General features: G+C 41.8%; 1 protein-coding gene across 1 annotated transcript in view; it reads right to left on the bottom strand.

Moving 5' to 3' along the window:
* Nucleotides 1–15,282, bottom strand: part of LOC122808326 (plexin-B3-like) — a 2,760,797-nt gene that overhangs the window by 906,378 nt on the left and 1,839,137 nt on the right. The window lies entirely within an intron of this gene.

Here is a 15,282-nt window from a genome sequence, read left to right on the forward strand (position 1 = left end):
CTTGACTTTTTTATGTTGACTGTGTATCCCAGGGCTTGCAATAGGTGAATAACCTTTCTCAAATCTTTTGTTAATTTGTTTTTGTTGTCCGCTTGTAACAGGCAGTCGTCCAGGTATGGATAAATTTGAATTCCCTGAAGCCTGCAATGAGCAATTACTGATGCCAGGCATTTCGTGAATACTCTGGGCAGTAGATAAGCCAAAAGGCACTGCTGAGAATTGATAATGCTCTGATCCTGCAAGAAATCTGAGGTATCTTCTGCAATTTGGTCGAATGGGGACGTGCAGGTATGCCTCCTTGAGATCTAGAGTTACCAGCCAAGACTCCTTGCCCAGCATGGGAAGAAGTTGCTGTAGGGTCAGCATCTTGAATTTTGGAACAATGAGATATGTGTTCAGAGCGGACAGGTCGAGAATAGGTCTCCATTGGTTTTCCTTTCTTGGTACCAGGAAAAGTCTGGAGTAAAATCCTTGTCCTTGTTCCATAGACGGTACCTTTTTATTTTATTTTATTTATTTTATTTTATTTACTGGATACATGTCCATTTTCAAAGCTCCACATCGACAATAGTTACATACTTATAAATTCCACATTGACATTAGTTTACATACTTATGAACAGAGAAAAACCAGAGTACCTTTTCTATAGCTCTCATCCTTAGTAAGTGGTCTATTTGTTGTAGAGCGTTTGTCTTTTGGTTTGGAGGTAGGTTTGGCATTCCTCTCTTCCTTGGTAGAGTATGGAAGTGAAACCTGTAACCTTTGTCTATTGTCTGTAAAATCCATTTGTCTCCTGTAATGTAATGCCAGTTTACTGAAAATAAGGCTAGCTTTCCGCCTAAGGGTGCTTCTAGTTGTTCCCTGCTAGGCGGTTTCAGAGCCAAGTCACTGTGATTGTCCTGTGGAAGTGGTAGTGGCTGGATCTGTGGCAGTACTTCTCTGGTTGTTAGGCTGCCACTGACGTCCCCTGTAGGCACCTCTGGATTGACCTCTGCCTCTTGGGCGCCTATTCCTGCCTCTCTGTGCTCTGCTGGTGTCTGGAAAGGACCAATTCTTGGAAGGCCAGTTCCTACTAAACCTCGGAGGCTGGACCTGTAAGAAATCCTTGACTGTCTGGACAGATTTAGCTTTTTCTTCCACCTTCTTCAACACTTGCTGGGGAGGGGAGCCAAACAAACTGTGTTTTTCCATGGGAGCATCTAGGAGCTTTGACTTTACATGGTCTGGTAAGGATTGCTCTTTTAACCATGCATGTCTTCTGATCACTGTACCAGTCATAGCTGATCTAAAGGAAGCCTCCAGTGCATCATAGCCGCATTTTAAAGAATGATTACTGACCTGCTGAGTGTTATGTACCAATTCCTGAAGGGACTTACGGTCTAAAGGCTCAGGCGAGGACAGTTTTTTGGTTAGCTGATCTAACATAAATTCCTGATACTGAATCATGTGGAATTGACAGTTTAAGGCCCTAGCCGAAAGAGTAGCAGAAGTATAAACTTTTTTACCCCATCTCTCTAATGCCCTAGATTCTCTTTCAGAGGGGAGGGTTTTTTTGGCAGAGGCAGCTGCTACAGCTTTGGGGCCCTGTGAAATAGTTTCAGGATCTGCAATAGGAGCCTTATACAAGTGATAATGTGTATCCGGAACCCTGTAGTATCTGTCGGGCTTAGCAAGGGCCGGAGGAAGAGAGTCAGGAGCAGTACAAACATCATTAAATGCATCATCCACAACTGTAAGTACTGGAGGAATGGCTAAAGGCCTATGCTGTGGCAAATGTAAAAAGGTCCTAAGCCTTTTCCTAGAGTCTGAAAAATCCTGGCCCTGCCATTGAAATTGTTCTCTCATAGCATGCAAGGTTTCCCCAAAAGAAAATTCCTCAGGAGGAGAGGCAGAAGGAATGGAGTCTTCTGCATCAGAGTCCTCATATGGAGAGTAAGAGCCTTCTGGAGGATTTGTATTATCTGAATCATCAGAGGAGTAATCTGTAGAAACTGGCTCAGGGGGCTCTGCTCTAGGCCTCTTCTCTGGAGGGGGGTGAGAGGCCCTGTCAGGGTGAGGCTGGGATCCCCTGATCAAAGAAATGAGATCCTCTGCTAGACTAAGCATTTGAGTACTAGAGCTAGGCCTGTGAGAGGGGGTTTTAGCAGGCACGGTCTTTGTTGATTTAGCTGCTTTAGCCCTGGTAAAAGCCTTAATTGACATGGATGCAGGGGGCCTAGCAGCTCCACGTGCAGAAGTAGATATATCTAAAGGGATAGTATCTGATAAATCCTGAGAACCTCTAAGAGCAGGTGGGATTTCAGTAGCAGATTCAGCCATGCTGGATGAGGCCTCGGTTATAGGAGACATGCTTTCGGCCGAAGGAAGAACCGAGGACTCGGTTTCAGCCGAAACAGAGACACTCACGGTTGGCTTAACCGCGGTTTCGGCCGAAACCACGGACCGCGAGTGTCGGTCCTTTTCCTTACGTTTTTTAGCTAATTGTGAAGTCGGAGTCTCCGACGGCATGTTGTAAGCAAAAGCGGAGCCGAAAAACTCCTCTGCAAACTCCGACCGACGCCTAAGTGTCCGTCGGTTGAAGGAAGCACAGGCTAGACAAGCTGCTACGTCGTGGTCTGGACCTAAACAAGGTAGGCAGTAAGAGTGGAAATCTTTATGAGGTATTTGTTTCCCACAAGTTAAACAGTTATTCACTTTTTCTGACATCGGCTGAGGCAAGAAAGAGTCCCCAACGGGTACTTAGCTTTTTAGAAGTCTTCGGTAGTAGCAATCTCTGGTTCTGACCGACCGGCACTTGCGAACAGCTTCTGCTTCGGGCGCCACGCGGCAAGAAAGACCGAGGAAGATGGCGTCGGCTGATGCCTTTATACCCAATTAACAGCAGCTATGACGTCGGGTGAAGTGCGACACCAGCCGAGGCCAGACCCAGACTTTGGAATCTGGCCGACCGAGGGGCTGCCTGAGGCAGGACAACCCATTTGTTAGGACTGCAGATGCATCCTTGAAGGACATCATTAATTTTAACTTTGTTATGCCTTTTTAACCAGGCTTTTTTTTAAATATTGCATTGCCTATATTTCTCAAAATTGTACAAGAACAAAAGGAGAAGATGAGAGAAAAAGAAAAAAAAACAGCAACTGTTTACAATCCCCATTGCACTTAAAAACAGCATGCAAAGAAAACCGTACACCAGAAATGCAGTACTAGTAAGAAAAAAAAAAGTTGCGTCTTACTATAATGTTTCTCCTGTGTTGTCGATCTTCACTAATACCTGACTGTGGGCACATTTCCAAGCCTCGGAACCAACTCGGCTGTTACTGAAGCTCACACCTTCCAAAAACCTTTGAGCTATGCACTACCCATTATGCTCCTCGCCAAATTACTTCAGATTGAGTTTGTATACAATAGTGACAGCAGACAACAAGTACCAGATAAGAGACCATACCTTTGTCCCTATAATGAAGCCAGTCTTTAGGAATATTCAGTCCACCAAGAGTTCTAAAGGAAGGAGGGAAGAAATGTCAAGGATTAGTGAAGACAGAAAACACAGATGGACTGTTATGGTAAGACATAACTTGTTCTTTTATCTGATGTTGTTAGTCTTCACATAATCCTTGACTGGGGGCAGAGTCCCTAGCTACCTGAATCTTGGGAGGTCTCATGGAAGAATATTCCTGAGCACCATCAAGCTGAATGATGCACTCCCCCCTAGAGATCTGGTCCAATTTGTAATGAGTAATAAAGGTATGAGGAGATGCCCATGTAAGCTGCTGCACAAATATCTTAAAAAGCTCTGACATGAAAAACTGCAGAAGCTACTACAGCTCTTGTTGAATGTACTTTCACAGGCGGTGAAGTCCCCCTTTATTGTAAACAAAGTCCCCTAAGCCATTTCGGCAAGGTAACCTTAGAAACTGGATTGCCTACAGAGGCTGTAAAAAACGCAATAAACGGTTGGATTCTCTAATGTCTTTTGTTCTGTGAAGGTAAAAACATAATTGTCTGTGTACATCTAGTAAGTGTAGACAATGCTCCCCTTTATTTGAAAAAATTAGGCAAAAATACAGAGATGTAAGGTTTGATTGATATTTGACTCAAACAACCTTTGGTAAAAACGAAGGATTTGTTCTGAGGGAGACCCTGTCTTTATGAAAAGTCAAGGACAAGGCTTAAATTTCCAACATTCTCCTGGCGAAAGTGAAAACCGTCAAAAATAAGGTTTTCCAGGACAAGAACTTTATGTGACAAGCTGCTGAAGGTTCAAAGGGGGACAAAATAAGAGACTGCAGTACAAAATGTAAATCCTATGGAGCAGTGGGTTCTTTAAACAGAGGCCTGAGCATTAAGGTTCCTTTCAAAAAGGCTTTACAAAGTTTATGTGACATAAGTGATGAACCGTTAAAACCAATATGGAAGTTAGACATGGCAGCAAGATGCACCAAAATGGTAGAAGCTGATAAGCCGGAGAAGTCTAAAACTTTGTCAACAGGTGCTGCATGCAGGTCAATATTATTGTCGATCGACCACTTAGCAAATATGAGCCATCTATCATGACACAGTTTTCTAGTTGAGGGTTTGTGGTAGGCCAGAATGATGCACTGGACCAGGGAAGTGAGGGAGGAATGCCTGGCAATAATAGGAACTGGAGAAGCCACACAGTGAGCTTGAGATGTTAAAGATTTGGATGACCCATTCCCTGTGAGTGGGACAACAGGTCTGGAGCAGAGTCCAGTATCTAAGGTTTCCAAATTAGATGAGGCCAAAGGAAGGGAAACCAGACCTGTTGAGACCAGTACAGGGCAATGAGGATTATCCTGTTCTTCAACCTGTTGGCTTTCTTTAGAAACTGACATATTAGTGGAGTTGAGGGATAAGTATACAGAAGACCGGGGCCCAATCATGAAAGACAGCATCTCTGGTTGACTCCCCTAGAAAGGGGATTAGGCCAAAGTAACTGCTGCACTTGTTGTTCAGAGGGGAGGCAAACAGATTGTAGCAAGGTTGGCCCCAGTGGCGGAATACCTTTCCTGCCACTACTGGATTGAGAGACCACTCGTGAGGCATGAGGATGGCTCTGCTCAACTTGACCACAATCATGTTGGAGCTCCCTAGAATGTGCATTGCCAATAGAAAATGGGTGGAGAAATCGCCCACTGCCAGACTCGGAGCTTCTCGACAAAGAGGTATGACCTGATTGCCCCATGTTTGTTATACCAGACTACATTACATGTTGGCTGTTTGAATTTAATCGTTGCAAGAGAGAGGATTATCTTGAAATGCCTGTAACGCTAGGACCACCATCCTCATCTCTAGAACACTGTTATGCAAGTTGGCCTCCAGCTGGGACCAAGTGCCTTGGACTGTCTTTGTCAGATAATGTCCCCCACTCTATCTGGGATGCATCTGTGGTCACTAAGGCCTGGGGTTGAGAAGGAAGAAAGGGACGGCCAGACAAGATTTCGTTGAAATGGAGTCACCAACGTACGTCTTCTTTACAATGATTGGTGATCAAAATTAGATGGGACACTGACTGAATCATTCAGGCCCACTGGGAGGCCAGAAGCCATTGAACAATTTGCATGTGGTACCCAACCAGGGGAACTAGAGGGATGGAGGCTGCCATCAACCCTAGAGTTTGAAGAATGAATCTTACTGTTACATTCTTGTGCAAATGATTTGGCTCACTTGTGATATCTTTTTGAGTCATTCTAGCAGAAGTGACACAAGGCCAGTGACTGTATCTAGCATCACTCTTCCAATGAATTCCAGTTTTTGTGATGGTACCAGATGGGAATTTTGGTACTTTATGGTGATTCCTAAACTGGAACAAAGATGAAGAGTGTAATCTTTATGAGTTGAAACCTGGTTGGAGCGGTAAGGAGCCAGTTATCTAGATATGGAAACACTTGGAATCCTACCAGGCTGACATGTGCTGCTACCACTGCCATGTATTTGATAAATACCCTGGGTGCTGTGGTGAGACCAAAGGGCAGTGCTCTGAACTGATAGTGACTGGCTCCCAGCCAGAAGAGCATAAATCTTCTGTAGCGCTTCCCCATTTTTTATGTGGTAATATGCATCATGAAGATCTATTGAGCACATACAATTGTCTTTTTCCAAGAATGGAAGTATTGACTGAACCCAGACCATCCAGAATTTGGTTTGTTGGACGGATTTGTTCAGCTGACTGAGATCCAAGATCGCTATCCAGTCCCATTTTCTTTGGCACTAAAAAGAACCTTGACTAAATTCTGAATCCTCTCTGGTCAACTGGAACTGCTTGGATGGCTCTTTGTTAAGCAGTTTTTGAATTTCTAAGACTGCGGCCTCGCTATGACTGGGTGGAATGTCTGGGATTCTTCTTGGCCTTTTGGTGTCTTTGAAAAGGGGATGTTATCTCTGGAAATGATGCCGTGCACCTATCTGTCTGTCATCATTTCTAGCCAGGCAGATTGGTGCAGGGATAATCATCCCCTGACTACCTCCAGAGGAAGGCAATCAGGCCTCCTTTTAGGAGCGCTGGTAGGAGTTACCAGAGAAAGATTCTCTGGAACCCTAGCTCTGCAGGCCATTGCTGCCTCCTGGATGGCGTCTTCCATTATTACTTCCACCTCTGCCCTTGGGAAAGTCACTGCCACGTGAGTCTTGGAAAGGTCCTTAGGTCTTTTTGAATAATAGCCTCCCACTTCTCTGGCTCCTGGAATAGGGGCTTTGAGGAGTGCAGAAGTGTACACCTGTGGCAGAAAGGGTCTTCCCATCTTTCTCACATCTGGCTAGTCTCTAACCTTGAGGCCAAACAGGGATGATCCAGCAAATGGAGCGTTGACGTAAGAAGACTTTAATAGTTCCACAAAATCACATAAGCACATCCAGGCATGTCTCCTAATGGCTATGCCTGAACATGCTGATCTTGTCGTCCCCTTCGGCAGCATGAGCAATCAGCCTCATGGACGAATTAGAAATCAATTCCAGGGTGGTGAACTGAGAAGTAACCTCATCTCAAACCCTTTCAGCTACTGCTCCTGTAAGAGTACCTGAAAACTCATTAATCTGATCTCTCTGAAGTGTACTAAAATGTACCAAATAATTCAAGGACCTGACAAGTGAAGGTCGATGAAGTTTATACGCGCTTCCCAAATCTATCCACAGTCCCCCATAGTGGGATGGGAGCCTGGAACCATGGTCCCATTCCACACCGAGGAAGCCGCCTTGAAACAGAAGCCAGGGTCAAACTTACATATGCCAAAACCCAAGGGGCATGGAGGGCTCCGAAAAAAATCACAGTTGCACCCTGCCCCTCAGAACCAGCAATAAAGCCCTAACCCCAGGTCGCCTCCAATTCCGACAAACCGGAAGAGCTCAGGGCAACTATCGGTGCAGGAGGAGGAGTTCTGACTGGCACCAAAACAGTTGAAGCTGGGAAGATCAGTACCAGCGGCTCTGAAATCTCATCTGGAGTCAAAGGAGGAATTTGCATGGGTATAGAATATGGCAAGGTTCCAGAGCTAGCTAGGCTAGGAACCAAAGATGGAGGTAACCCCCTCCCTGCCAGCAGCTGGTCCACCAGTCTCAATGTCAGACCGAGACAGGCTCTTGCTGGACCAAATAGAGGAGGCCAATGGAGACCTTGGTGACCATCTCCCTAAAAATGGACTTGGAGGACGATCCACGAATGGATCACTAGAAGGTGAATACAACGTCTGAGGTAAAACCATCATCTGAGGCCCTTTTGGTACGGAATGATCATTTGGTACTGAGGGAAGAGCTGACTGCACCGATACCAGCACTGCCGAAGTTGGTGTTGAGGTAGTAGTATCTTTTCCACTGGTATTGAGGAGACCGTCTGCACCATGGAAAACAGCCAATTTTGAAGATGGTTCCAAGGAAGCTGTCGGAACTGAATGAGGGCGCTTTTTCGGTTCTGAAGAAGATGACAAGGAAGAAGAACTGGCTTCAGTCTTGGAAGCAGAGATAGTCTCTTCAAACTCAGTTTTTAGAAGTCTTTTAAATATGAGCTTATTTTTGCACTCTATCAGGGTTCTAGAACCCGTGTGACAGACGGTGCAATCTTCATGAAGACAGACAGCGCCAACACAATACACAAAAGGTGTTTCCATCTGAGTCTGTTAATTTTTGTTCACATTTTTGACACCTCTTAAGCCAGAGGTGTCTTTAGAGGGTTTTTTGGTCACGAGAGAAACCAAAGGCCACCACACACACACCCACCCATCACAAACAGGCTTAAGAAAGAGAAAGATCTTTTTTTTGTGATAGAAAAGGAATGAAAGGAAGTGAAAGGGGAAAAATTACCAATAATGGTAAGACAGTATACCCGAAGGTATAGGGGACAAGTACCAGTGATGGTACCTTAGAGTACCTAAAGGTAAAAAGGGAGGAAAAACACACACTCACATTTACCTATAGAAAAGTAGAGGAGTGGGTAGAAAAAAATAGAACAAAAAACAGAATTAGAGGTAGAAATTGAGAAAAAAACTAACTTACAACAAGAAAATAAGCCAAAGCTTGAGTGATTGAATGAACGCATCTAGCACTATGAAGTGGCAAACGAGATCTGAAGTAATTTGGTAGGGAGCATTATGGGTAGCGCCCAACATTTGGAAGGCTCGAGATGGAATAATAGAGGAGTCTGTTCCAAGGCTTGGAACTACGCCCACAGACAAGGATTATGTGAAGATTGACATCAGATGAAAATGTTTTCTTTACTTGCAGTTAGCTTTTTCCCCTATCTTCCCCTCCCCAAAGTATTTTTCCGAACATTAATGACATGAAGTAGTGCATATACTTTAGAGTCCCTCACAAGTCCAATAAATTTTGAAAAAAGTCCAATATTTCCAGATTTTCTTGTTCTGTCATATTTCACAAATATAATTATTGCACTGTAAGCCCACAGTAAGTTACTGGTTTTATTACTGTTCTTCTCCATTGCCGAAATCCAGTCTCTGCTTCATTTCCAATGTACACTTGAATCTTCTAGTCAACTCTTGTGCTCCCTTCTTTCTCTCCAACATTTTCCCTTGAAATACTGGAAAAGGTTTCACAGGCACAGTCTCTCTGTGGTCTTTATTACCAGAACAACAGGGAGCAGAATCTCCTCCTGTTTCACAGCTTACTTTTGGTTGGGCAAACATCTGTATTTCCTTCTCAGCATGCACTTCATCAAAAAATTATTTTGTCCCTCCAGGGAAGAATACCTTAAAGACAGCAGGATGCAGCAATTTGAATCTCACACCTGCATCTTGACATTCCTTGAACAGTGGAATGAATTTTACTCCTCTTCTGCCTGGTGTACAATGAGTAATTATTCTCCACAAACACATTGTTGTCTCCCACTTTTAGTATTTTGTACTTCTGCCACAGTTTTGTCAGAATCAACTCCTTCTGGCAAAATTGCATCTTTACTATTAAAGGTCTAGGATGCTTTCTTATAGGTATGTTTGCAGCACACACATGATATGCTCTTTCAACTAACAACTCCTGCTGTGGAATACCAGTCCAGCTACTTATTTGTGCTTAAATTAATGCAGTCTGTTCCTTCCAGCTTCTCTGGTATAGCTGAAAATCTCAGGTTTTCCCTATGTGCTCTGTCCTCTAATTCTAGTATTTTCTGAAACATCTCTTCTTGAGCAGTTTCATGCTCAGCCAGCCTTTTCTTCATTTCAACCTCTGATTTTCGCAGCTTTATCAACTCATCTGAATATCTGTTTACAGCTTCTTCCATTTTTCCGGCCTTTTGTTGTTTGTGTTGCTATACACCATCAGTGTTTTGTTTATTTTAACCTGGTCTGTATGCAGTTGTCTTGTATCTTCCTATAGGTTACTGGAAATCATGTCTGAAGGTTGATCTGCTTTTTGCTGAACAGCGGCAGAACTCTCCCCAGTCAGTGTTTCTTCCTCGCATTTGTAACTGATTTATTTTCCAGGTCTTCTGTATTTCTTTATTCCTGGCATCCAAGCAGTGCACTTACTAAACAGTTAATGAAATTTAACTATAAATACAAGTCTACTGGCTTCCTCTGCTGAGTTTCTGTTTTCACACTGACAGAGCTAGAAACAAGTTGTTACTCAGTGTGCAGCCATCTTGGAAGTACATTAGTCTATTTTTTTCTCTTTTGTCACTACTGGGGTCCCTCTAGCAATTAGTATTACTCCCCCTTTCATTTGTCCTTGATATTCTGCTGATGTCCACCTTAAAATCCTCTCTCTGTCAAATTCACATACGTATTTCTATGCAAATGTGTCAGATGGAATATTGCTGTTTGTAACCTGCAAATCTTAATATAATTCAATATGCTTTGCCTTCCATCTACACCTGCATGGTTGTTTACATTCCTTGATAATATGGAAACAGTAGTAATTATGACAGAAAGTGATTGCCCTTCCCCCATTATACATGACAGTTCTTTTGAACATATAATTCCAACTTTAGTTAACATTCACAGACTGAAGTTTACCAGGCAGATCTCTTATGCAGTTGTTTCTACTCATTTCCTTTTGAACCTACGGCAAATTTTCTAGACATTTTACCTCAAATAGAATTACACAAACAAACCAAAAAACCTAAACAGATTTTTAAGGCATCAATCTCCTGTTTTAACAAAAACACAAAACTGTGTGCATTTAAAAAAAAATAAGTTTACCCCTCCAGAAAGGAACAGTTACCCCAAAGTGACAGTTGCATCCACAGACACCACCTGTTATAAATTTAGGAATATGTTAGAGCCTGTGTTCCCAATTACACTAATCAAATCTTTTTGCATGCATGCTTTCAGTAAATGTTAACATTTAGCCCTAACATTGTCCAGGAAGCAACTGCTTGTGCAACTTGGTGACTTCCACAATTTCAAACTTCAGCTAGTTTTCAATGAACTGCTTGCCAATGTACTTTAACTGTTAATTGTACTGTAGCTAGCACATTTCACTAGTAAGCAGTATTCAGACATCAGATAACAGAATGCTTGCACCTGCAGAATTCTGGTCTTCAAATAAAAGCAGCCTGTAATCAAACATAGTTACTTACTTTGAAGAAGCATGAAATAATCTTTGTAAATTTTATTCAGAACACACTTTTCAGCCCCCTCATGTCTAACTGCTTGCACCTGTAGACTTCTCGCTTTCCACTGGAAGCCTTTAAATGGGGGAAAAAGCAGCAAATGACTTTACAAACATAAGAAATAAGTACCATTTCCCATGTCTTTCATTGTTTTTTTTTTCAAGCCTGTTTTCTAACTCTATTTGTTGAACCATCTCATCTCTTCCTGTGAAATCCCATGTTTAGCCAGCCTCTCCATTTAAGCCTCTAACTTCTGCAGTTTTGTCATTTCATCTGAATAGCTAGTTAAAACTTCTTTTTCACCAGTCTTTTCTTATTTGATCTTTATACATTCATTCGGTGTTTTGATCCATGTTGAACAAATACAAGTGCATTTATTTTTCCTCTAAAGTAATGGAAACAATCTTCCATACCAAAGTTAAAATTTGAACTGCTTTGTGCTGAACATCTGTTGGGATCTTCCTAGCAAAAGTTTTTCTCTTCTGGTTGATTTTCCCTTACTTTCTTCAGATTTCGTATATGGTGGCATTCAGACAATGTGATTACTGGCAGGTAACAACTGTAACAAATTGGACAGCTTTTACTAGCTTTGCTTCACAGTTTTTGTTTTCATATAATCCAGCTGTTGCTCAGTATACAGCCATCTTGGAAGGCATAGAGTCAAGCTTCTTAAAGCCCAGCTCGTAAACTTCAGAATATATGAATGTCTATGCAGGAAGGCTGGGAAACCTGAGACTTACAGGCAGAAACAGCCCTTATTATTTCAATAACAGTGGCTTAAATAACAGCTGTAGCAGGACTATAAAACATGACTGTCTTGAACATTTGACTGCCATGGCAGCCAGGTTCTCCATGATTTTTTTTGGCTTTGAGAAGTACAATTTAGATCACTAAGACTGTACATTATGGGTCCCCCAAGTTTAAGGGAAGGAAAATACAATTGCAGTGTGGGACAACTTCAGTTCCTACTACTAACATGACAACAGCATTCTGTATGAGATGAAACAAACAAATTTCATCCACAGTAGCTACAGAATCAGGGCAATGCACTAATTAGCTTACTGGAGAAAACAAGATGAACAACTACACCCAGATCGCTTGTGGATAAGATGCTGGATATTACTGACATTACTAAAATAAAAAAGGAATTCCTAAACTTGCTGACATCTTGTCTCTGCATTACCAATGACCAAACACAACTTCAAGATAATTAGACTGATCACTTGATTTAATAGCTGCAAGCTAAAAGAAAAATAGATTAATACTGAAAGTGAGTGATCCATGTAATAATGTTTGGATAATTCAAATGCTTCAATTTTCAGCTCTGGATGAAAGACAGAGAGACAAAGCTGCATAGCACCAATCTGAAGAAGGGTAAAATGAAAGACTCAGTTAAAGTGGGTCTATATTAGAAGCTTGACCGCTTAGCTTGTCGAATGCCAAAATGTCGACAGCTAAACGGCAAAAGCTAAAAATCGAGAATGGCCACTTATGCAAAATTTTCATCAAGAAAGAATTTGCTTGACCTTTATTGGGAATTTGCCCTTTCCCCAATATAGAACTATCTCAGAGTTGGTATATTTAGTTAGAGGGGGTGTGGGGGGCACAGCCCCCCACATCGAGTGGTGTGGCAGGTGAAGTCCCCCACTTTGTTAGGGTTTAGAAATTTATTTTAATTTGTGACCGCCAAGTGAATTTTTTCCCAATGAAGTGGGCGGTCACGATTTTAAGCTTTCGCCGTTTAGCTGTCAACATTTCAGCGTTCGACAAACTAAGAGGTCGAGCTTCTAATACAGACCTGTTAAAGTATCAATAGGGTATCTGTGATTATTCAAATTCATAAGAGTGTTACTAGGCTAATGACCCAAGGAGGCCTTTCTAAACCTGGCCAAGTTTTCCCAAAAGAATAATGATGTCCTGTATCCAAACAGGACATTGAAGGCCAGGCATTTATAAGCTACCTCTGTCCATAAGGGACACGAGTGCCAGTCCTACTGTAAATTTCCTATTCCCTTTACACTTGTCTAGGTTGTACTTAAACTGTGTAAAAGACGAACTCGGCTTCACATGGATGGGAAGACTAGGAGGGACAGTCTCTGGAACAAATATCTATCTCACCATCATGTTCCATTTATTTCACAGACAAAATGCCTTCTCATCATGTCCCTAAAACAAAGTATGCAGACTACAAAGGACTGAAGCAACAACAACTGAAAAGCACCACAGCAGAGAACACAAGGCTAAGATTCAATGAAAAGAAAACACATTTCTGGGTTTTGCCTGACAAGGCAGAAGGTAAGCAACATAGCATAAGCCCAAACAAACCATACATAGTCATCAAGAATGCACAGTCCTTAAAGATAAATTCAGCAGAGATCAACCAGGGCCAGAATAGACAAATTTCTCCTGATACCTCACCTGTAGAAGATCCTCCATTATACCCTAAGACAGTTCTTGTGATGTGTTATTTCTGACTGAAAAAAGATCCTGCAAGACATGGGCTATCAGATTATCACAAGCTGAATACTTATTGCCTTCTCCAAAATCTTACAAAAAAGGGAAGACTGTAGAATGATCAAAAATATCTAAACTTGTAGGCTCAAGTTTCAATTTCTTTTAGATGTGGGGTCGCCAGAGCATCCTCCTGGGCAGTTAGAGATGGTTTACTATCAAAGGAAGGAACAGCAACAAAATTAATGGATATAGTACACCAAAGCAAAAAAGAGCCCATTCATTATGGGCATACGTCTAGTCCACAAAAAGTAGGATAGAGCTCAAGAAGCTTCTCCATGAGTAACTGAAAATCTGTAAAAGACACAACAACACAGAAAAAGGCTATGTAACTAATTTAGCCGAAACCTGTCTGTTTCTTTTGCTGACATGTATTAAAATACTGATTTTGGTTCAGCATCACAGTTTGCTGGCTTATTTTGCTGTTCTAACTTAAAATCAACCACATGGAACACCTTCAAGCCCAGCTCAAAACTTTAAAGTTAAAAAGTGCAGGCACGTTGGGCTGTATAGCACATCTACAGGGTTGAGGATTGGCAAAATGTTTTAAGGTGTTTACCTCACAGACACAAGGTACAGGGCTTTGATTCTCACCTTTGAAAGGAAATTGTCTAGACTAAAAATAGACCACAATGGTAGCTAACTATCCTTATGTTCTACTTATCAGACATGCAGAACAGCAGTGTTAGGTGGCTTCTTAAGGACAAGACTTCTCAAGACAAAAAAAGCTACCTTTTTAAAACCAATCTAAGTGAAAGCCCCTACAATATTTAATTTGTCCAAATCTGTTGTCCTTAAAGTGGCAACTCTCAGACAAACTTGCAGTCTTCTCTCCAAGTCACTTAAAACCTGAACAAACCATCTACCAGGAAACTCAAACAGCCCTCAAGCAGTGTAATTCTAAAAGAAGAAAGCTACTATACTGCACCTTCCTTGTTTAAACTGATTACCTTCCATTTTGTTTTGGACAGGATGTGACCCTTGGTGGAGTGTGCTAGTCCTCATACTTTCATAGGTAAGTACTAGGCCAGCTGCCGTTGTGGTCCATTTTAAGCCTAATCAATTTCCCTTACTGAGAATCAAACCCTGTAATTCTTGTTTGTGAGGTAAACACATTAGCCATTATGAAAACCCGATCAAAAAATAGGCAGCTGGATGTAGAAAACACAAGTTTATTTAGAAAATTATCCTTAAAACCATTAGTACAAAGAGCAAATACACACCCATATTATTTTGTAAAATTACACGAAACATCCATCAACTACTTGAATTACTTTACTAATTAATTCAAGAAGCTGATGGATGTTTTGTGTAAATTTATATAACAATACAGCTGTGTATTGGCTCTTAGAATGTATCTGATGAAGCTCCGGTAATTTTCTAAATAAACCGGCGTTTTCTACATCAAGCTGCCTATTTGTTTTTTGATCGAGTTTGCTGTCTTTTGCTGTTGCCATTATGCCAACACTCAACCTGAATAATAACTTGATACAGTGCTGTTTCTGTAATGTCAGTACATTCATATAATGTTGCCTTTTGTTGGAAATGAGCAACAAGCTATTAGTGTCCACCAACTAACAACATGTGTATGAATCACATGCACCACAGTAGAAGTCTCATGCAGTCCTCATGGTAATTTGAATTTAAGATCCTTCTAGGCTGGAAATTGAGAGGGGTGGGGTGACTGTATACAGAACACA

The sequence above is a fragment of the Protopterus annectens genome, chromosome 8.part0 (genome assembly GCF_019279795.1).
Source record: "Protopterus annectens isolate FY-2018-M chromosome 8.part0, PAN1.0, whole genome shotgun sequence".
Lineage (NCBI taxonomy): Eukaryota > Metazoa > Chordata > Ceratodontiformes > Protopteridae > Protopterus > Protopterus annectens.